At 44.6% G+C, this 23,222-nt stretch overlaps 1 protein-coding gene across 7 annotated transcripts in view; it reads left to right on the forward strand.

Moving 5' to 3' along the window:
- The first annotated feature begins 2,490 nt into the window (after positions 1-2,490).
- NEK7 (NIMA related kinase 7) overlaps positions 2,491-23,222 on the forward strand; it is a 134,325-nt gene continuing 113,593 nt past the window's right edge. For 3 of the 7 annotated variants that reach the window (XM_064477297.1, XM_031438330.2, XM_031438332.2), the window contains exon 1: positions 2,494-2,759. The gene's annotated coding sequence lies outside the window, so the exon portion shown is untranslated. Of the gene's footprint in view, positions 2,760-6,763; positions 6,897-23,222 lie in introns of all 7 variants that reach the window. The other 4 variants (XM_064477294.1, XM_031438331.2, XM_064477295.1 and 1 more) reach the window with 3 other exon arrangements.

Here is a 23,222-nt window from a genome sequence, read left to right on the forward strand (position 1 = left end):
CCAGCAGAGCTACATGAATAACAAAACAGGAAGACTTGGGGTAAGTGGAAAGGTTTTAAGTGTCATAATCAAATACCATTTACAGCAAAGTTAATCTGATAGTTAATGGTATGTGTTGCTTGGTAATTAGGTAGAAACACTAAGTAGCACGTATAAAGGGCTGTAATTAATGCGTGTCATGGAGCCAAGCAAACGCTTGTAGAGCCTGCTTGGTGGGGAGATGAATAGATAATCAGTTAAATTGGACTCTGCCTGAATGATGCCTGGGACCAGAGGGGCCTCTTTGGCCATAACTCTCTGCTTTTCCACTAGCATTTGCTCTGGGCCAGAGGCCCAGGACAGGAGGACAATCATCCCCATCAGCACAGAGGTGATAAAATGTCAGAAAGAGGAGGTGCGTTGTATTCCATGAGCAGTTTTCACAACTTCTGAAACACTGTATACTATCTAGCTGTGGCATCGTAGTCTCCTGTTGGTACTATTTTGCTTTTTGGGGGGTTGTTTTTGTTTTTTTGAAGGGAGAGGTAATTAGGTTTATTTATTTGTTTGTTTTTTGTTGGAGGCACGGGGGATTGAACCCAGGGCCTCGTGTATGCTGAGCATACACTCTGCCACTGACCTATACCCTCCCTGCCACCCCAGCTTTGTAGTCTTTTAAGGTGAAGAAACAGAACACAGATGATTTCAACACTGGGCATCCTGTCGCCACTGACAGGACACTTTCAGGGCTTCATGAACTCCTTTTGATCTTCCTCCCTGTTGGTCAGTGTTCATAAGGGATATACGTTTTCTTTACATACCAATGAATTATCTGGTCTCTATATGAATCTGTAGTTTATTTAAATGGGGCTGTTTTGTTGATTATCTATCTATCTATGTACATTTCTGAAAGGTGGCACAAAGGATAGTTAAAACAAACGAACAAACCACGAGCAGGTTGAAATGTTTCGCCCTGGAAATACCTGGTTATTTTTACTGCCAGGTGTGCCTCTGTATGACTCAGGTGACACTGTTCTTATATGACTGACTGTTTTGATTTGGTGTGACCTGATGGAGCCATCTGGTTCAAATGCCAACTGCACTGTCTTCCTCCTTGTCTGCTGTCTTACCCCACTGGTAAATCTTGTTCGCTGTACCTTAGAAATGTATCTGGGATCTGACCATTCTCACCACCTCCAATGTTAGCACAGAGGTCTAGGTCATCAATATCTTTTACCTAACCGCTTAACTGTTTTAGTAGTTCCGACCCTGAGGTCTGTTCTCCACAGCACAGCTATTCCTGCACACCCAAGTCTGATTTGATCACCGCGCCCCTCCTCCACAATGCCGCTCCATTCATATCCTGCTTTATTTTTGAATGAAGCACTATTTGACATAGGATGCATTTACTGACTTAGTGCTATTATTATTCCCTTTTCTACATTGTGGGGTCCAGCAGAGCAGGGACTTTGTATCTTGTGACTGTTGTATCTTTATTCCTTAGAACAGTACCAAGGAGATTTATGAATACTTGATTAACCACTGAAATCAACATCTACTATTCAGATCTTGAATTGTTTTCTTTCTAAAAATACTTTCCAAACGTTAATTCCATAGTTTTAACATTTCAAGGATTTGATCTATAGTCTAGTCATTTTTGTCTCGAATCCCTTTGTTAGGGAAGCCAAACTAGTGAACGGATCTGGGAGAAATAGCGACTACTCACTTAAATAGCACTTCTTATACGCTAGGCTCTTGTGCTTAAGCATTTTGCTTTATCTCACGAAATTCTAGCGTAGCCCTAGAGGTACAAAGAGACTGAGACTTGGGAGAGGTGAAACAACTCATCGCCAGGTCAGAGATAATAACCCTCGGGCTGAGATTACAATCAAGGCGTGGTTGACTCCCTACTGCCTCCTAGCCTTGTCCTCCGGGAATGCGTGTCCGGTTATTGAAGCAGTGGAGCGGCTGGATTCAAGCGTTCCTCTGCAGTTCCGAGTGCTAGGGTTCTGGGATGTCACACACCCCCAGCCCGGTAAGATTCCTAGCACCAAACCAGGTAGTTCACCTTTCAGAAATGTCCTAAAAGCCACTGCCCTCTGGCCTGGGTCTCTTTCTTTAATGCAAGTTTCTCTTAGCGCAGAGTTAGTTACACCACCCAGGAAAGGGGATGAGATCCAAACGCCAGGACCCAGAGGAGGAAAGCGACGTCACCAATTCGGCTCACCGCTTGCAAATGGGGGCAATTTAAATAAGTTCTAAAACTCCCTCAGTTTGGAGGGGAATCGGGCTACGGCGGCAGACGACGGGCCCCTCACCGCGCTAGGCTTTGTAATGGCCTCCCTTGCTCGGGTGGGAAAGCGAAGGGCCCTTCCGCGGAGGCCGGCGAGGAGCGGGCGCGGCAGCAGCAGGGCTCCTTGGACGGGCGGGGCCTGCGCAGGGGGCGGGGCCTGAGTGGGCGGGACTGGCACCGCCCCACCCCCTCCTCGGGGATGCCGGGATGTTTACACTCCTGACAGCGGCGGCCGCGGGAGGAGGAGCGGGACTTGCTGGAGGATGGGCCGCCGCTAGGCTCGCGCTCGGGACGCGCCTCGCCGTGCGCAGGGTGGGAGCCCGCGCCTGCAGCGTCCGCGGGGGCGGCGCGGCGGGAGGTGGCCGTCGCCCGGGCCTCGCAGCACAGCCCCCGGCCCAGCGGGCCTCTCCACGGGGCCACCAGGCCGAGCCGCCCGCCCGCCCCGGGCCCCTCGCGGGCCGGAGAACGGAAAGCCGTCCACTTCCTGGTGAGTCTCTGCTTGGGTCTCGGGCGCGCGGGCCGGGGCCCCGCCGGGTGGGGCCGCCTGCGGGAGCCGGGCCGGGAGGGGAGGTCGGGCCCGCGCGCGGCGGCCTCGGGACCCCACCGTAGGTGAAGGGGGCCGGGGCGGGGCAGGCGCGCGGCCGAGCCGGTAGGGCCTTCGGTCCGGCCGTGGGCCTCGTGCCGCACACGGCTCTGGCGCCCGGGGCCGCCGCGGTAACTAAGAAACTCCGCGACCGCGGCGGCGGCGGCGCAACAGGTCTCGGTTTCAGGACCCGGGGAACTTGGCGAAGTCCCGCCTCCCGCTTCCAGGCGCGCCCTCATTGGCGGCGTCGGTTATTTATTGCTCGTGGATTGGTCAGGTCCAGCTGTCAGGATTCGGCCGCAGCCGGACTGAGCCGAGCCAAGTTCTGGGCAGAAGTGGGTGGTGGGGCCGCGCAGACTGAGCTTGAGACGTGCGAGGTGGATGACCGACCCGTTGCAGAAGGAGAAGGAGCTTTTCTGGGGGCTCTGTCAGGATTAAGAAACGTCAGAGAGAGGGATTGCTGGGCAAGAGCGAATATTACTGGTGATAATGGCAATGGAAAAGAAAGAAATAAATTGAACATGGAAGTCAAAGCCAGAGTGACGAAAGGGAGCGCAAAGGAAAAAGGAGAAAAATGAGAAGACCATGTGGCCCCAGGACAATGTCAGGGAGCGAACACAGCCACTAAGGGGGCTGCAGTGAGATCCTAAGAACCTGTTACCCCTTTCCTATATACTGTAGGCCTTGGGAGACGATGTATCAGACAAATGGTGTTCTCGCGTAGCTGTAGGCCTTGTTAGGGATAGATACTAAAAATATACTTACTTGACTCTAAGATTCGCTCCCATCCTTGAGCAGTTCTGGTGATGGAACTGAAAGTCAGGAACATACTGCAGAAATGAAATGATTTTCCTCCTTCGAGGCTACTGATCCTAAGGTCGCAACGGATACGATCAAATGCCCATAGTTTGTAGAGCACTGTGTCCCCACCATAATTAGAACCACTGTTTCTAATTCCTTCTCCAAGGAATCTGTAGTTTCAAGAGGTATGCACACTCCCTGCTTCCTGCAGTAGTATGTCTCGTCGAGTTGCATTACAGAATGAAGTACAGAATGTGCGTGTAATCAGTCTGTTCTGAACGGGAACCCGAGCTGCTGCGGGTGTGGTCAGCTTAGTACTTTGACTGAAAAGGTTATGGTACGTTTGGGACAAGTGGACCAACACCGAAAACGATGAATAGTTAAACAAGAGCTGCAATTAACTCTGTAATGCTTTGTGGCAACTCTTGTTGAATGGACGCCAAACTTTCTTGGCTATAACAATGAAGACCAGTGCACCTAGAACGGTTAACGTAAAACGTAAGCAATTTCATTTCCAGCGGAAGGAATCCTTTGCTACCCTCGGGGGGATCCAGTCCACAGCTTGCTTCACTCTTAAAACCGCAGCATCCTCAGCTTGGCCCTGGCCTGCGTGGGAGCTGGCAAGGGTTGGGGAGAGATGTAACTTTGAAAAACTTTGCCTCTCGGAGGAGACAAAGGGTAAGGCAAGAGGAGTGCGGCGAAATTAGAAGGCGAAGGCACCCCTAGTGGAGGCTGGTTGCTTTCCCGGGGTCTGGGGCATCCCGGGACCCTCCCGGAGGCGCGGGCCTAAGGTCCCGCCCTCGCGCAGGAGGCCCCACCCCCCGCGGACTGACGGCCTCTGCAGCCAATGGGCGGCGAGGACGGCGAGGCTCCCGCTGGGGGGCGGGCACTTCCTCCTACTGCCGGTCTGGGGGTTGGGGGGTGGCGCGGTGGTTCTCCCCGGGGGGGCGTCCGCGGAGGGCGGGGAGAGCTTGGGGGGTAAACACGTAATACAAGGGGGGCTTGTAGGGTAAACACGAGAAATGGGGGACTTGTGTGGTTAACACGCGAAATGGGGGCTTGTGGGGTAAACACGTAATATGAGGGGGGCTTATGGGGTAAACATGTAATATAAGGGGGAGCTTTACTGTAGGATAAACACGTAATATGGGGGGCTTGTGGGGTAAACATGCAAAATGGGGGTTTGTGGGGTCAACACGTAATACAAGGGAAGTTTGTGGGGTAAACACGCGAAATGGGGGGCTTGTGGGGAAAACATGTAATATGAGGGGGCCTTGTGGGGTAAACATACAAAATGAGGAAGGGCGGCGGATTCCTGGGACCAGGTGCACGTAGGTCTCAGTTCCCGGTCCAGCCGCACCTTGGACTCAACCGCTGGTGTGACTGATCCCGTGTTTCATTCTGAGATTATCTGAGAATGAAAACCAAGAAATGCCAGCATCCATATGGTTAAGCGTTTTTAAGTTACTTGGGAATCTTTCCACAGTTAAAAAATTATTTTCAATGAAAAAAGTAAAGGTCATGACTTTGATTTCCTAATCTTGAACTGCTGCTCAGGTTTATTTATTTAGATCGTATCTGCAGGCCCTCCACTCCTTTTCCCACTCACTCATTGTCCTGGCTGGACAATCTCAAGAGCTCTTTCCCAGCCCAGTTAAGATGGCACTTACTCCAAGAATGAGGAAAGCACGTCTGGTATGAGGGCAGCATGGTGGTGGGAGGGAGATTGGAGGCCTCGGTGTTAGCATACCCGAATAAGAAAACTCGCATTGTAGTTTTTCGTGACCACAATGCAGTTACAGTTTGTGGACAGGAGTATTTAACCTCCTACTCCTCTCCCTTCAACTTTCTGGTGGTTGCAGTTGGCAGTCGGAGCTCCGATTTATTGCAGGCACGTAAACGTATTTTCTTCTCAACTATTGTGCACTTACTAGAATGTAGATTTCTCTTTTTTCACATATGTATATATATGTGGTCTGAGATATCATTAGAGACTTTTACCGTGTTTCTAGAACACAGCTATTTTCCCACCACCTGGCTGATGTTTTAATGTGTATCTTTATGGTATTACTAACGTAGCCACCATTCAAGGCATCTGGAGAGGAGAGAATAATGATTACTTAGTGCAGTTTTGGAAGAGAAGTTGCTTAATTAGATAATAGGTTCCAAAATTCCTTTCAGGTTCTGTTTCCTTTTTTTTTTTAAATAGGCTTTAGTATTTTAAAAATGTGCAGTGTAGCTGCAGCTGCACAAAGCAGTACTCTGTCCACATTCCTGTTTTCATTCAAATTAAAATATTTGTCCCTTGAAATATTTGCTCAAGAGGTATGTGGGTAGGTATGTTAGTACATCACATATAAAAAAAAAAATGGCAGCAGACTTAGTATAATAGTTGAGGGTGTTTTGGAAATGACATTTTTGATTACTGTTCATGCTGAATTGCTTTATCAGCAGTTATTTTATCAGCATTTCTATGACTATATAGCAAGATGTTTTATGAAGCATTTCTTCATAATTTTGAATGTTTCAGTTTAATTCCTTGTCCCCTCATTTTTATAGGGAATTTATATAATTGTAATCAAATATATTTATTTGCAGGTTATAATGGCTGGTGAGAATTTTTAAACTGCATAGAACTAATGTAGAGCCATTTATTCTTAGTGTTACAAAACTTCCAAATGCTGAGCCCTCTTTTGGTGATTCATAGTTTGATTATCCCTATGTATTATTTTTTTGTTCTAAAGAAAACATTTAGAGAATGTATTTCATGGTTTTTAGTGAGCAGTGGGAATGAGAAGACAGAGCGATGGCGTGAAGCATTCCTTAATTTTTTTTCAGCAGGATAGAATTTTTTTAACCTTTGCTAAAATAACAGCTCTTTCATACTATTTATGGAATAAGCCTATATAATGATCTATTTTGTAATAGGTGTTGGAAGTGTTAATTGGAATAGTGTATAAATGAATGGAACTTATTTAATTGCTCTATCAAATTTTAGAAATATATGTTTTCTGTTACCTAATGGAAATAGACATTTCTGTAAATTTTATTGTTGGTCTTTTATTGATAATCAGTGTAAGTTGTTAAAGGCAACTTTTTCATTACAGGCTGCTTTCGTATAGAACACGGGTTTGCAGACTTTCTCTCTAAAGGGCCAGCGAATAAATACTTCTGGCTTTGGGAGCCACATGGTCTCTGTCACAGATACTGCCCTTGTGGCCATGGACTGTCTCTGAACAGGTGAGCGTGGCTGTGTTCCAATAAAGCTTTATTTGTACAGTCAGGCTGGGCCCAGACCTGCTCTAGAAGGTAATAACAGAGATCTAGACATGATTCTGGGGTTGATGTTTGGGTTCGTATGGACTTTCTGCAGCCTTGTTTTATATAGCCTTTTCTGGTCCTTTGATCCTTGTGACAATCTCTTGATTTTCCTCAGTCTCCTCAGAATACTGTCTAGTTATTCACTGCCAAATACATCAACCTCTTTTAGATTTCTACACCTTTTCAGAGTTTTCTATCATTCTTCACCCTTGGGGGTCCCACACCCACCCTGGACCTGGAATGCATGTGCATCTCTTCCGGCTTCCTTCTTGCCGCTAAACCAAGATGGCCTCTGATGTCAGACGTTTGTCTTCGTCTGATTGACTGATAATGATGACGCTGGTCGGAATGTGTTCTGGTGTTTCTCTGACTAGCCGTTTTCGCTCGAGGTCTGCTGGAATGACTGCCTTTGTTGCTTTTAGAGGGAGTGTCTGGCATGAGCTGGAGGGTGCACAGATTTATTTTCTTTTTAGAAAAATAGACTGAGTCTTTTATAAGACTTTTTTCCCAGTAAAAGAAATTCTAGAAGGGGCCTGTATTTGTAAGGAGAGGCTACAGTCAGGGCGTTTGTGGCCTGGGGTGTACGCGTGAGGTACCTGACTCTTCCCCTGGCTTTTAGCAGCCTTAGCTGTAGGCTGACCTGGGTGTAGTTAATGCTATGGGGTGGGGTGGGGGGGTTGGGGATGGAACGGAAGATGCCGCAGTCCTGGGCTTACACGGGAGGACTTCCCAGCGCTCGGCCCCAGTGGGTTCTGGGTGGGTTGGGGTACTGACCCCGCGGGGGGGCCTGGGGCTTCAGAGCTTCCAGGCTAGTCGCCACCAGCTAGCTCGGAAGCCTCTTCGTTTTATGTGACCTTGCTGCACTCGCAGCGTTTTCTGTGCTTACCACGATGTGAAAAAGACTAAGGCCCAGGCTTCTCTCCGACCGCACGACCTCGGCTGAGTTACTTGGTGTGTTTGGACCATTATTTTCTCAGCTCAGGTCACGCTGCTCTGAGGAGTAAGTGGGAACACTTTGTAGCAGTTTGGTAGCAGGCACAGCAAGTGCTAGTTTCGTTCCATCTGTTTCTCTGTCCTTAGGACACTCGGTGTGGGAAGCACGTCTCTGTTTCTTGTGATGACAGGCCCGCTGCCCACCCTTTCTCGGCCCAGCTTTATGTGGATGGGCTCCTGCCCAGCTCTGCTGCCATTTCTACTTTCTCTGCCTTAATTCTTCTTCCCTTCTGTCCCGCAATTCCCATATTTATAACTTAATGATTCCCACCCGGAGTTAACATTCCTATTAAATTTGGGGGGGGGTGGTGGTGGCAGTAATCCTTAGTTCCTCAGATAGAAAAAGCCACAGCAGGCTTGGGGGTTATATTTTGGACAACAGAAAAATGAGAGTTGGAAAAACATCCTTAAATACTGATTCAAAAGTGGAAAAATTTAGAATCTTCTTTCTATTAAGCTTCCAGTTCTGTTTTTTTATTGTAAAGTATTTTTCTCATATTCTAATATTCACCTGTCAGATTCTTACAGTTTTTGTTGTGGTTGTAACCATGACAAAGCCACATGTCTTCTATTGTATCATGATTGGAAAAACTGAACAGACCAAGATGTTGATAAGAATTGTGCCTCCAGAGTGCAAGGAGTTGCAGATCTTCCATTGCTTTTTATATCTAACTGCTGGACCCTATAGTGAAGTCATGTGGTATGTTTGCATGGTGTCATAAAGCCGTGCGGAACTGGGCAGTAGGGAATTTATTTTAGGCCAATGCATTTCCTTATTTCAAATAGTTTATTTCTAGGCATGGTTTGCTATTCAACAAAGACATGTAAATTGAAGGATTATACAAGAAGAATGCTTATTGATGGATTGGTTTTATAGCAAGAAATTGATGTTTTATTCTCAGTTTCTTGTGGTAACCTACAAATTCACTTCTTTTATTTTGTTTTGTATTTTTAAGTCTGATATTAATACACATTTAGAATAGCATGGTGGCAGTTGAGGTATTCTGTGAACACTGGCATTTTTTAAACATTTTCAGTATACATCTAAAATAAAGTTTTAATAAAAAGTTTTCTACATTTGGTAAATATTTTGGTTGTTGAACGGCGTATTGTTTTCAACATCACTTTGCTGTTTTACGAGCTAAAGTGTTTAAATTATCAGCTGGTGACAGAGAGTTACATTTTAGCAGGCAGTTCTCCCGCTATTCTAATTATTCTAATCATTTTCCCTCTCTCTTGTAAGTAGGGAGGGATTTATTAACTGTATTAAGTAGTATTTGGTGGTTGGGAGGGAGTCTGAGCTTCTAGTGAAGTTTCCCAATACCAGGCCACCAAGGGAGTTGGGAGCAGCTTCTGTGATCAGAAAGCCACCGGCCCGAGACCACACAGCCACTGTCCTGATCTGGACGCAGCCTGGATAAGGAGGGTGATACTGTTTGGGGCCCCAGAACCTGCCCTGACTGCTGCAGTCCAGGGAGCAGGTTCTCTGGGCTCTGGCACTGAACGCCTCCTGTGTTAGGTTCCTAGGGCTGCCCCAATAAACTACCAAAAACTAGGTGGCTTTAAACAGTGGAAACTTACTCTCTCCCAGTTCTAAGGGTCATGGATCAGAAATCAAGTTGTCCCCAGGGCTGTGCTCTCTGTTCTTGGGAGGACGTGTCCTGTGCCTTTTTCTTAGCTTCTGTGTTGGTGACAGTCCTTGATGTTCTTTGGCTTGTAGACGCATCACTGCAGTCCCTGCCCCGTCCCATGTGTCTGCTCTTCTTCTAAGGACACCAATCGCACCAGATTAGGGTCGCCTGCTGACCTCGTCTTTACGTCTAATCACTCCTCCACTTAAAATTTAACAAGCAAAATCTATACTTCTTTGTTTTTAGATTCTTTACCACACAAAAGATTTTTAGATCTCTGATTTTTTTGTTCTGAGCAGAATATTTCAAAGCTGTGCAGAGATTGTACCTAAGAGATAAAGGCACCCAAGTTATGGGGTGCGTGTGTCATCTGTAGATCATGCTCTGTTTCCATCACTAAGCAGCTGCTCCAAAGTCAGGTTTTCCACTCACCGTTATCTTAGAGTTTTCCTTAGGAGACCTTAAGTGCATGATTCATTAAATCAGATACTTCCAGAGCTGGAAGGAAACTGATAAATTGTCTCACCTGACCTTTTCATTTAATGTGAGAATAAACTGAAACCCAAGGATGTACGTTTGCTCATCCACATCCTATGAGATCCCATAGCAGTCCGTGTTACCTTGTGTGTTAACTGTGTCATGTTCTGAATACTAGGCATGGTTTTGGTTTTCACGTCTCTTGAATTAGAGCATCTTCACGGTACAGGCTCAGTACAGACTCGCTGATAGTGTTGATGTTGCACCTCTGACCACGCGTATCGGGGCCTTGATTCAAGTCAGCAGATGCCTCAGTGAGGCCTGACCGTGCAGTTGGGAAGTATTTCTCTTGCCTCTGAAATGAGAAACATGAGGATGTGTTGCCATGTCCTTACCATGAAATAGGATCAAAAGAGGAGGAGAAACTTGCACTATGGAGGCCAGTCCCAGGAAAGTGGCTTTGATTAGGGGCAGCGGATGGGTGGTGAAGCTCGTGGGTGGTGAAGCTCGTGGGTAGGCGCAGGCTGTCTGGTCAGTGTCTCACAGGTGCGTGCTTCATTCCGTTAGATCCCTTGAGTCAGGGGTGCCAGGCTTCAGTGTTGTCTGTCATTTTGGTATATTGAAAATAACTTCTATGTCCTTCTGGCTATGGAATCCTGAAACATTTGGCAGCCCCGCTGACCAGTTTCTCCCTCTGTTGCGTGTTTCAGAGATAGTGATTGGTGGTCTCCTTTTTCTCTGCAGCCACGCCTCCCTCTTTAGAAGTTCATTCTCGTTTTTTTTTTATTAAATGTTCCCTTTTTCAGTGAAAATCCTGTCTCCCACAGCAAAATGATTAGAGATTAGTCAAACCAATCCTACAGGATTTAGTTCATGATTCCTTGAAATAGTTATATCTATTTGTACACTGAAAATAATTTTTACAAAACTTGTATAGCTGTTCAAGAATACATGGTGACCCTTTTACCATCACCAACATGGGTTTTCAAAGCATTTTTGAAGCATTTGTCCTATTACTGTGTTTCTCAAACTGTGGTCCTCAGAATACCTGTGTCAGAGATTCTAATAGAAGTACAGGCACTGGTGTTTAAAAGCAAGTTGCCCAGACAATTTTATACACAGATCTGGCCTGTGATGCAGTGCAGGGGATTCTGATGGAGGTGTTCCTCAGGCAGCAGTAAGAAATGCCATGTGGTCTATTTTAAAAAGATTGTTTTATTTAAAAAATTATTTACTTATTTATAATGGAACTCTGTTCCTGCTGCTAACATCCTTTCTCATGTGCAGACCTTTGGAATTGTTTACCCTTAATAATCAGACCCTTGTAGCATGTATAACCAATGTCCCAGCTCAAATAGTGGATAGGTGTTACCGAAATCACTGTTAGAAATCAATTAAAGTAAATTAGACACATATATATCATTATAAATAACAATCGCGTAATAACAGAAGAGAAAATTCCACTTCAAATAAGTGAAAGAAAACAGTACACCGAAGTGCTGGTTTTAGTTCTGTCCCAGCCATTCGGCCCCTCATGAGCGCACTGCTTATGCTGTGTGCTGTTCTCACCATTTTTGGCATTTTTAGAGTATTCTTCTTAGCTGGGTGTGAAAGCTTACCACTTCCCTTACCCCTGAGATGGTTTGCTTTGCTTTTTGCTTAAGGGCAGAAGCCCTTTGCCTCCAGCCCCGTAACCTGAGTTCTCCCTGCAGGTCTCCCCCTGGCTCCTGGGCCCCGCTGCACCTGGCTTTTCTGTCTTGCGTATCTGGCCGAGCTGGAAAGTGGTCAGGAGCCGCACGATGAGTAACCTGTTCCTTTTTCCATGACTGCCTCATTTCCATTGATAACAAGTGGCTGGTCCTTGAGGCCCTTCTACCTTCCCTCCTTGTCAGTAGGTGCAGGCCTTTACATGTAAGTTGTGTTCTTTGTTTAAGAAAACCTTCCTGCCCATTTTAAAACTACTTTCTATCAGTGATTTTTTTTCCCACCTTTTTCTTCAATTGGAGTTTATCGGTAAATCCAGGCTCATTTTGTTTATCAGTTTTTCTACTCCCCAGCTTTAAAAAATATATAAATAAATAAATGTATACAAAACAACTAATGTAAGAAGAGCTAGCTTAACAAAGAGCATCTTGAAATCGTGGATTGAGTCCAGGTTCATTTTTATATATTTGCAAATGCCACGCACAGGGTCTTAGGCTGAGCTAAATTAGCATCCAGAGAACCCGGTTTAAGAGCTGCGTGTCGGGCTTGGGAGAGAGAGCCCTGCGAGTGTGATTAGTGGTCGGTTAACACAAGGGCGCCTGGGCTGTAAGGGGCGCTTGGGATGCCCGGGCTCCTGTCTGCAGGGTGTGGTCCCCGAGGACGCGCTGCCCACTCCTGGGCCTTTTTTGTTCACGGGGCGGGTTGTCAACCTCTGAATGTCAGCATTTCCAGAGTAAGACACGAATACCCATTTTTCTTCGTCATGAATTTTGTGGGGTGTTTGCATATGCATTCTGAGCCTGCTGGAGAGATGATCCAGCTGGCTGCACGGCTTTTGATGTTAAACTTAGTTGTGAATAGTCGAGGTGAGCTTCAGCTTTGTCTGAGCTGGGGAGGCACGCTTGCCCTCCGGGGCTCTCCCGCGGCGCCAGGTGGACAGGCCTGTGCTTCTGGTCGTTTGCGGACCTCCTCGTTCTGTCCCTTCCCCTCTTGTCCTCCCCGCTTTCCTGCTGGGTCCCACCCATTCACAGGTTGAAAGAAGAGAAATTTGGGGGTGTTGGTAGGTAGCCGAAAGTGAGTAGACAAATAATCTAAACAGACCTATCTTTATGCTTTTAGAACGTTCTCAGTTTTGATTTATAGCAGAGAACGAGAGACAGGAACGAGCAGATCCTGTGTGACCTCGGCGGGCTCACCCGTTCTCAGTGGCGCTGTCCTGGGCTGGACCCGCCTTTCCAGTTTCACTTGTTCGTACTCCCCTAGAGTTAGTCACGTCTGACACTGCAGCTTACATTTTTTGATAAATTTTGTACTCTTTGTGGCTTCTCCGCTTTATCTTTATGCTTTTCTCACTGCTTTTAATGCCATTTTCTGTACTATAGCTCTTCAGTCTCCGTGTATAAAAATCATCTTTATCCTTTAAAACTCTGCTCAGGTCTTATACACAAAAAACACAAAAATCTTTTTTCTGCTGCTTTAGGCGTTTAGTACTTATTGCCCCTCCCCATGGTTGCGCTTGTCTTAGCTGCCTTCCTGGAGTGTGTGCTTCTGGAAGGTGTGAACCACGTCCCGTCCATATTTGTGTTTCCTGCAGGGCCTGGGACCATTCTTGTCAGAACCGGCCATTCCAGGAATGGCAGATGACTGCATCCCAGTGGCTGTACGGGGCAGAAGGTCTGGGAAGATTCTGACAGCCAGAGCGTGTCCAGGACAGTTGAGCAGTTGATTTCAGGGAAGTCTAGACTCCCTGCAGGGCCCACAGGTCAAGGTGTGAAGGAGCTCTTACTCTGTGAAGGTCTGACTCGCAGGTGGTCACTTAGGTGAGAGTCTGCGCTTGGCATCTGAACTAAGAATTTTAAGTTCTGAAAGATCTCAGAGTGGGGTGAGATGGGAACAGGACTGGGAACAACAGGGGTTTGCCAGACGTGAAGTCGGTGGGGATGGGCGGGGTGTGGAGTCCAGACCGAGACCCGCTGGGCGATTAGGTGTAAGGTAGAAGCTTGGGCAAAAAGGAACAAAATGAAAACTGAGTTCCTCAAATTAGAATGTAAGGTTAAAACAGGACCAGAAGTCAGATTAAATTGATTTGGGTATGATTTACTAAGATGCTCACTGAGTGTCCCTCTGTTTCCCTTCCTTGGAGGCTAGCCCATTCCTAGTTGGAGTTCGGCGGTCTGGCTGCTCTGTAAAGGGGAGGGGCCTCTCTGCCCGGAGAAGGTGCTTGCTGTCTATTTGCCAAATTAATTCTATTTTCATGCTCTGATAATCCCCTCATGGAGAAAATGTTGAACTAAGTTAATAGATAACTAGCTTAATACTTGAAATTATTTCCTTCTTAGGAATAATTACTAATTCAAATTGGTAGATGATTATCATTTAATTTGTGGCCATCAAATGCTGACATGGTAGAAAGTTGTTCGACTTTGAAATAGATATATTTGGTGGGGAGGGTGTAGCTCAGTGGTAGAGCGTGTGCTTAGCAGGCATGAGGTCCTGGGTTCTATCCTCAGTACCTCCATTAAATCAATCAATCAGTCTAATTCCACCCCCTCAAAAGGAAAAAACCCGAAATAGATACATTTTATTTAGTACTTTTCATATCTTTCCATTGCTAGGAGTTTGAAAGAATAATCACAATGTCAATAATTATTTTAAAAAACACAGTACTTATAAAAAGCAAGCCAAATGGACCAAAGGTACGTTGTCTATTCATGAACTAATGAAGAAGCACACAGGGAGTTAACCTGGGTCGGTGCTGAGATGGTTGTCAGAGGCCTTGAATACTGTGCTCAGAGGCTTGACCCTTTCCTCTCCCAGGATATGACTGTAAAGAGTTGCTGGTACCTCTGTGTTTTCAAGTTTTGTTTTTAATAGCAGTAAAATCTATAGTGCTTTGTTACCTGTTTATTGGTTCTTAGTTAATGGCAGGTCAGGAACCAGCATGAAAACAGAATCAAGGTTATTATAATGAGGACTTCAGGTATATTTATTAAAAAATGTATTATGATAAGTCAGGCTTATGAGATGTACGAAGAAATTTAGTTTATTGAAAATGTAGACTTCAGTGATATTATAGTATATTTTAAACTTACCAAGAAAAAGGGCTGTTTTTTGTTTAAGGAAATCCCTCTTTAGTATCTTCTAACTTTTCCCCCTTTTAAAATTTAGGATTGAGTTACATTTATTTGTTTGTCTATCTACCTATTAATGCATTTTTAAAACAAACATCCCCAAGATCTTCTGCCTCTTTCTAGGTAGGTTTTTTCCTTGTTTAAAATCCTTCAGCTATTGTCTTTAGAGTAATTTTCAATCCCTTAGTCTCATAGCAGTGTGGCTTGGGCGTCGGTTCTTGCCCTGCTGTGTCCTGTGCTCCCCAGCTGTCCCTGCTTCAGTCGGAACGGCCCCTCCCCTTTGCCTGGTTAGCTCCCACGCTTTCTGTAGACTCCCTTGCGGCATCTTCTCTGCGGGCCTGGCCTGACCCGGCAGCCTGCCTGGGCATCCTTCCCGGGCATCCTTCCTGGCAGCTCTTGTAGGAGCAGTTTGGCGTCAGAATCCTCGCTTCCTAATACTGTGAAGTCTGTTTCTTTATGCCTCTGATTAGTACCTGCGGGGTCGGAATTGCCCTGTTCCTTTCTGTATTCCCAGCAGCTGTGGTGAACAGGCTGGTTGTGCTCCGGAACGGCTGAATGGGATGGAGAAGGTAAGGGTGACGGGCCTCTAGGCTGCCCCCTCCCCCAATCTCTGTGGGGGCCTGAGTGGGTCACAGTGCCCTTCATCTCCAGTTCTAGCTTCTCTCTCTTCACCCCTTCTCTCCTCACCTTTGAGTAGCTGTGGCTCTTTACTGAAGTAGGCTGAAATAAAGAAATTAGAGACACTGTCTTGCAGACTCTTAGGATATTTTATCTGTGTGGTGGCCTTTCCTGCCTCACTGAAGGCAGGGGTATAGATGTCCTTCAGTAGGTGTAAACAGGTGTCTCTTCATTCATTGGAACATCCTCTAATTCTTTTCAGTTTGACTCTCTTTGTAGTCTTTCGTAAGCAGGGGTATGATCACAGGAGTTAGGAGAAACACACTTCGTCCCGCTTTGGTTTGAGGAGTCTGCATGTCTCTGTGCAAGATACAGCTGGCCTTCACATGCCAGTTTGTGGCTGAGACGTCTTCCCACGCCTAACCTACGAATCAAGTGAATATCAAAGTGATGTTGCTTCCTGCTGTTGGCTGGGAATGCTCTAAACACTCTAAGGTATCAGGGAGCACAGGTTTTGCCTTAGTTTTAGATAGTCACCACAGTGCCTAACACTGAAGAATGAAGGAGAAGAAATATTAACCAGACCAGCTTAGAGTTCAGAGTCCTAGTGTTTAAGCATTGAGTACAGAATAAATCCCCATTTGTCAAAACTAACCAAATTAGGAATAAATAATGGCTTCTTTGTGTGGCCAGGGTGGGGAATGCCACTCTCAGGTGGCTTCTGGGATGCTTGTGGGATGTACAGGTGACACTGTCTGAGAGGCAGCCGCTGGTCAGATGTGGCTGAGCCCCGCGGAACGGTCCGGCCTGCGGTGGAGGAGCCCTGGGCTCAGCGGCAGGGGTGGTTGGGGCCGAGCCTGTGGACGGAAGGTGTGTCAGGTCCTGGTCACCGTGGCGCCCTTAAAAGGGCAGTTTCACTGAAAGCTAAGTAAATAGTCAATGAATACTGGGAGAAATTAAAAGGTAACTTGTGTGTTGCTGCCTGTCTTTAGCTGTAAGTACAACATGTAGGGTATTTTCTTGTGAGGACCCAAATAATGCTGTTTCCATCCTTAATAACTCTGTACTTTTAAAGCCTCTTATTGTCTGCCGTCTTTCTAAGAGTTTATCATTCTTTAGTCAGAGGAGTGGATCTTTGCAGTCAAAAGGTTTCTGAAAACAAAATTTAAGTATCAATATATAATTCCATTTTGAGTGTAAGTCTATAATTACTATTAATTAGATTTTCAGTTTTTTTTGAGTCCTTTATATTTAAAGTCTCATGTAAAATCCTCAGTAGTGCCATCAACATAGCATGTTTGTTATTCCTACTATTAATTTAAAATAATAATGCTCATTCTTCGGATTGTATCTTCATTAAGTTGTAGTTTCCCGTATCAGTGTGCTGGAGAAGTGCGCTCCTTTCCGGTGGAAGTAGAAGTGGGGCGTGACCCCGCTGCGGGCCATGTGCGGAGCAGCGGGGAGGGCGCTTGGCGGGTCCCGGGCAGGGGTGGGGGGCTGGGGGGGCTGCAGCGGCGGGCCTGAGCGGGGTGGGGGGGGGGAGGAAGGGGCTGGGGGGAAGGGGTGGGGGAGGGACGGGGAGGGGGAGGGGCGGAGCTGGCGCAGCCGCCGCCTGGGCGAACGTCGCAGGACCCATTCAGAGACCAGTTCGGTTTCGCGGTATCAAGGAGAATGTCACAGCAACTGAATTTAGTTTCTCAGAAGGAAAATTTTAAAGCATAAAGCATAGCTATGATTCCCCTCAGAAGTCAGTACGCTGAGAAATCTTTTTATTAAAAGCCCGGGCCGTTTTGTGTAACGTGAGTCGGGGCCTTTTGCCGGCCTCTCCTCCCGCCCTTCATCTTCTCCTGATTCTCATTCGCATTGGAAGTCTGTGCACAGGCAAAGGGGAATCAGCCCAGAGGCCCGACTACTGTTCCTCTTTCTTTTTTGGAAGGGAGAGAGTGGGCCGGAGGGGGTAAGGCAGTTTTCATACAGTTTGTTCCTAGACCCTGGTGTGTCCTGCGAACCTGGTTCTCCGTTAAGCGGGTGCTGTTCTCACTGACTCAGGTCTGGCGCCGGTGTCGAGGCCCGGGGGCGGGGCTGTGGAGAAGTCCCCCGGCGGGGACACGGGAAGACCTGCGTGGGGTGGGGGGGCGTCGTGCCTTCACCACCTGGCTCTAGGTTTCCTTTCCTTGCCTGGTGTTTAGGAGTGTCAGAGGAAGTGATAGAAAAGCTTTTAAAACCTCTTTCTAGTTGACTGTAAACTGTAGTCTGGAAAGAAGAGAGGCTTTCTGAAGTTCAGGAGTGATCAGTGTCTGTAGCAGAGGACGTGTGCTAAAATGAATAAACAGCAGTTACTAAGCTTTTTAAAATGAGGATAAAATGTGAAATCATTTGTTAATTCAGAAGAATCTGTTAAATTTTTCCTTCATTTACATGAGAAGTGTTTTCTGTTTTTTTGTGATGATTTTTTTGGTTAATGAGTACTTGTTACAGACCAAAGGCTGTTAAAACAAATGACCTTACAGTAATACATAATTCATACTCATTAAAGTATTTCCAAGTACTAGCTTGTATTCCATGGGGCCTTATCAGCTTTGTTAGGGTAGAATTCACTGCTATGAATTATGTAATACAAGGAATTCAGTAGAATGCTTTCTATAATCAGGTTTGGAAGATGGTCCAAGTATTTATCTTGGCATGTTATGGGTGTCAGTCTTTTGCCATGGATGGTTATAGTTTGGTTGCCATGATTTTTCTGGTGTTACAGCCGAGTGTTTGGCCCAGTAATCACGTGCTTTTGCCAGGCTCCCGTGGTTGCTCTGTGAGTTGCTGAGCGACATGGCAGAGATACACGGAAAATTTATTGTGTGCGTAGCAGCATACTGTGTCCAGTTAGCTGAAACAAACAGATCGTCTATCAAAAGCTTTTTGGACAAACTTCTTTGAAAGGGCCAAGTAGGGATCTCTTGTCTTCTACATCCTCATAGGGAAATTCTTCCGCAAAGATAAGCAAAAGAAATAATCCTGCCTTGCATTTGTGGACTGCTTTAACACTTTTGAGAAGTATTAATCCCTTATTCTTCCAGGCATTTGTTTATTAGAAGGCTGCCTGTATTGACCACTCCGAGAGGAGGATTCGAGGCCTCGCTCTGTCACCCCATACTGCGTTCTCGTTCTGAACTTTCCTTTAGGGAAAGTAGATGCTCATGTGAATTTGAACTAATCAGGTCCTGATTGTTAGACCTGTGTTCTTTATAACTTTTTGTTTTCCAAATTTGATTATTTAAAAAATATATATCAGACTTTAATAGGTACTAGAGGTTTAAAAAAAATGAGGAAGAGACAGATTCTGCCCTTAAATAGTAGTTGCTTGTGTAATCATTAGACCTAGTGAGGTATTGGACCTCAAATGCATAGATAACTGATTCCTTAAAATACCCTAGGACAAATTACTAAAAGGAGTATTTTATAAAATGAGGCAAGGTTGACCAGGCAGACTAGCTGGGACGGGTGTTTCAGCTAAGATGTCATGCAGTGCCAGAGGCACATAGGCATGGAAGAGCCTGGCATTTAGAAGTGTCAGTGGTTCATTAAGGTTCATTAAGGCCAGAATATAGGGTTTATAAGGGGGAGTGTGCGAGCCAGTAAGGAGCAAGGCTGAGGAAAGAGTTTCATTCCTTAAAGGGTTTTAAGCAGGAGTTTGACATAGTTAGATTTTCATTTTAGACTGATCATTATGGTGAGTGTGTAGAGCAGGAATTCTATTACCAAAGTCAGGAAGGGCAGTGAATAGGTTATAGTAGTGCAGCAAGGGTCAGCAGAGAGGTGCTGGGAGGCAGAGGTAATAGGAGCTGGGGGTTCGTGGAGGTGAGGGAGTCAGAAGGTCTGGTCTGGCTGGGGAGGGGTGTCATATGGGATGACTGCGCTGTGGCGTCGCTCCCAGGGGAGGGAGCACAGGGTGGGACGGATTCGAGGTGTTCAAGGTGTTAGACATTTCTGGTTCGGCTACCAAGGCAGGGAGATCTATCCAGTAGAGTGGAAGTGAGACTCTGGAGCTATTGGTTCATAAATCATCAGTATGAAAGAGACAGTTTGTGTGCCAGCTGAAAATGCATAATTATTGATTTAAATAATCAGAGGACTTCCCATTAAAGGAAACCTGGGCAAGCAGATCAGCAGAACTGTTCATTGATCACAGAGCAAAAGGCATATTTTGGGCAGAAATGAAAAAGCAGACTACATAATTCCCTTATCACACCCGTTATGGTGGCGATTCGCATTCACGTTGCTACCTTGATTTAGCAGGCACTAGATTAAGTGGTAGTAAACACACGTAGTTCTTAACAATACTTGATAAAAGTAAGTCACGAGAACTTGGATCTTCATCCAAGAAATTGGAAGGGATCGAAGTGTTCTCTTCAGTATCACAAAATACTGGAACTAACAGACTAGCGCTGCAGAGAACAGAGCAGTGTTGTGGCCAGAACACCGTGTGCACAGCCAAACTACTGTTCACATGTGATGAGAATCGAGTGATGGTGTTAGATTTTCAAGGGTTAGAGAAATGTATTGCATGTGTGCTCTTTAGAAAAAATACTTAAAGATATGCTGTAGGAGGAGAGGCAAAACTAAGTTTAGGAAGTGGACATCGTGCGAAAGCACTGGGAATGAGCATCGAACCAAATTAAGTGTGAAAGCAAGACTGAACACGTGTTGTTCAAGGTTGGAAATAGTGCAAAATGCCAGGAATAGCTTAGAAAGATAGGCTGTGGTTATAAAACCTGTAATCTAAAGACTTGGTGGTCGAATGTTAGGGGGAAAGTAGCAGCGCGCTCAGGCCTTGCTGGACCTGGATTAGATTATGTATCATAAGATGGATTTCATTTTCCCTTTGACAGTCAGCCAAGAACCGGTTAAAGGAGAACTTAAAAAACGTGGAAGTCACCGTTAGTAGACTTTAAATAGGAGGGGATATATGTTTGTTTCTGAGTAGCTGGAGAATATTAATGCAAGCAAACATGGTCCATATGGCAAGAGATGAAAAAAAAAACCAGAAAACAAAAAACAAGACTATAAAAGACAAGTATCAGTAAAACAATTTATACTAAATGTGTTGAATTTCTCTTTTAAAAGACAGACTGAGCCTAAAAAAGTAATCCTCAGCTATGTTCTGCTTTCAAAAGATATGCTTAGAACAAATAAATCTAGAAAGGTTAAAAATAAAAAGGTAAGCCGAGGTTTATAGGAAAATATGACAGAAAAGACAGTAGAGTAACTATGAACTCCCAAGTAGAACTGAGTGGAGAAAAACTGCATTAAATACGATAAAGGACAGTTTTTAAAAATTGACTTGAGGTGATAATTAACAAACCAATAACTATGGGAGAGTTGAAGTCACGTGCGTTGGCTTCACAACAGACTTCTAGGCCCAGTTTTTGTTTTTGATTCCTAAGATTAAATAGGAATCTTCCAACTCATGCTCTTGAGTTAGTATATTCTTAGTACCAAAAATTGGGCCAAAGGCGGTATTACCAGAGCTCTTCAAGGTATTAATAGAAGTCCTGTGGAGGAATTTCATGGCGAGACAGTTTTGGGAGAATCTGCATAGGGTGGTGTTCTGGAGGGTCGCAGTGCACTTTTTAGTATATCAGGGTCCCCGAGAAGTGCAGCCCAGGATTTGTGGAGCCCAGTAGGTTGCAGATTCCTTTGACGATGGACTTCTCGCTCGCTTTGTCTCCCTCTGTTTTGGTTATGGAATACAGGTTAACAATTTAAGAGATCCTAGTGTTTTAAAGAGCAGAGTTTGGAAAACACTTACGAATATTGGTGTACTCTGTAATAAAATTAAGACTAATGGAACAGTTGAAGAGTCAGTCATTCATTAATCATAGAAGGTTTATCTGACCAAGGAAGATTTATCTGAACATATAAAGATGGTTTAATAAAGAATATCTAATTATATGATTCATCACCTCATTGGGTTCAGTAAGAAGACTTGTATTATAAGCTTACTGGAGCAGAAAAGCATTTGATATCATTTGATACCTACCTCCCTTTTTTAAATAAAAAAAAACCTCTTAGAAAATTGGTAATGTCATTTGATATGGAATATGGTCAGTATCATAATTTATTGCAATTTCATAGATGTATGTCTTTATTATTCCTTATCTGCTATATTTTAAGCTCTTTGTGAGAAGGAAATAAGTTAATTTTTACATTTTTTGTTACTCATTCTATTATAGGACTTTGCATTTTAGGCATTCTATAGCTATTTGTTAAATGAAAACGTTATTTGGACGTGTATCCTTGTGTAATTTTTTGATTAAAATGGATTTTTGAAAAACATTTTCTTTATGTAAATTTTTTTAAAAAGTGTGGAACACATGATTTTTCAAAACTGAAATATTCTTCACAATGGGCCTTTATTTTTTTTTATTCATTTATCCAGAAAGCCTGAATTCCTAAGGTGAATTTAAATTTTGCCTAACAGTTAAGTGACAGGGAATTTATAAAGGTTCTTGAACAATAAAAGGGTATTATAAATACTGTTTTAAAAAGGATTGTCCTGGCCAGAAGGGTTATACTTGGTAAAGCAGGAGTTGTGGGTGAGGACTCTTGTGGTAATGGCAGGAGTGTTCATTTAGGAAAATCAAGGGACTCTGGGACCTGAGGCTGGCTCAGAACGCTCCATGATGTGGTTGGGTTTTGCGCAGAACACGATTTTTCTTTGGTCTTGAGGAACTGCCTTCCAGCCCATGAAACCCTAGCTGTGAACTGTGGCTTTACGGAGCCTGAGAAAATTTTGTTCATATGCAGATTTCTGTAGCCTTTCAATTTCCAGGACGAAACTGCAGTTACTCAGGGGGGTGTGTGTGTGTGTGTGTGTCTGTGTGTGTCTGTGTGTGTGTGTGTGTTTACAGACACAAAATGGGCTGAACTTAGTAATACAGATTTGTAAGAGTCAGGAAATCTGAGTTCTGTTATTTTCTCCTTGTGTGATCTTGGATAAGTCACATAACTTCTCTCTTGAATTTTCTTACCTGTAACTTGGAAATTATTTTACCCACTCCACAGTGATGTTTTGAGAAGACACTATGGAAACTTTTAAAAAATTGCAAAACTATAAGATGTCAGTAAAGCATACTGGTACTCATTTTGCTTCAAGAGGACATATAAACACAGAATTTGGAAGCCCTAAAAATCATGGCAATTAGGAAACATGAAGATATTTTTTCCTTTTTCTTTTGGGTTTTCAGTTAAAAATTAAGCATGCAGTTTTAACTAGTATTTAAAAGCCTTTGCATTACAGAGAGAAATTTAACAACACAGTTGTATCATTAGATCCAGCATTTACATTACTAACATTTTGTTACTTATTCTAAAGGAATTTATTCAGTATATATATTGAAATCTGTTGTTTTAACTGTATAGCCAGATGAAAATATGACAGGAGAAGTTTGAATGTAGTTTCTATTCTTTGTAACAGTTTGCTTGAGGAGTGGGCAGGCTTTTCTTCACTTGACAGATGTAAAGGAAGGACCTTGAGAAGGCAAGTGGATTTCCTAAGCTTGCGTTTGCTGGATGATGACCAAGTCAGGGCTAGAATTCATAATTTTTCTTGTTACTTACACATTTTACCCTTTGGGTCCAGCATTTTTTTTTTTTTGCTGATATTATGAGCTTGTAATAATATTTGATCATTGTAA

The sequence above is a fragment of the Camelus dromedarius genome, chromosome 21 (genome assembly GCF_036321535.1).
Source record: "Camelus dromedarius isolate mCamDro1 chromosome 21, mCamDro1.pat, whole genome shotgun sequence".
NCBI lineage: Eukaryota > Metazoa > Chordata > Mammalia > Artiodactyla > Camelidae > Camelus > Camelus dromedarius.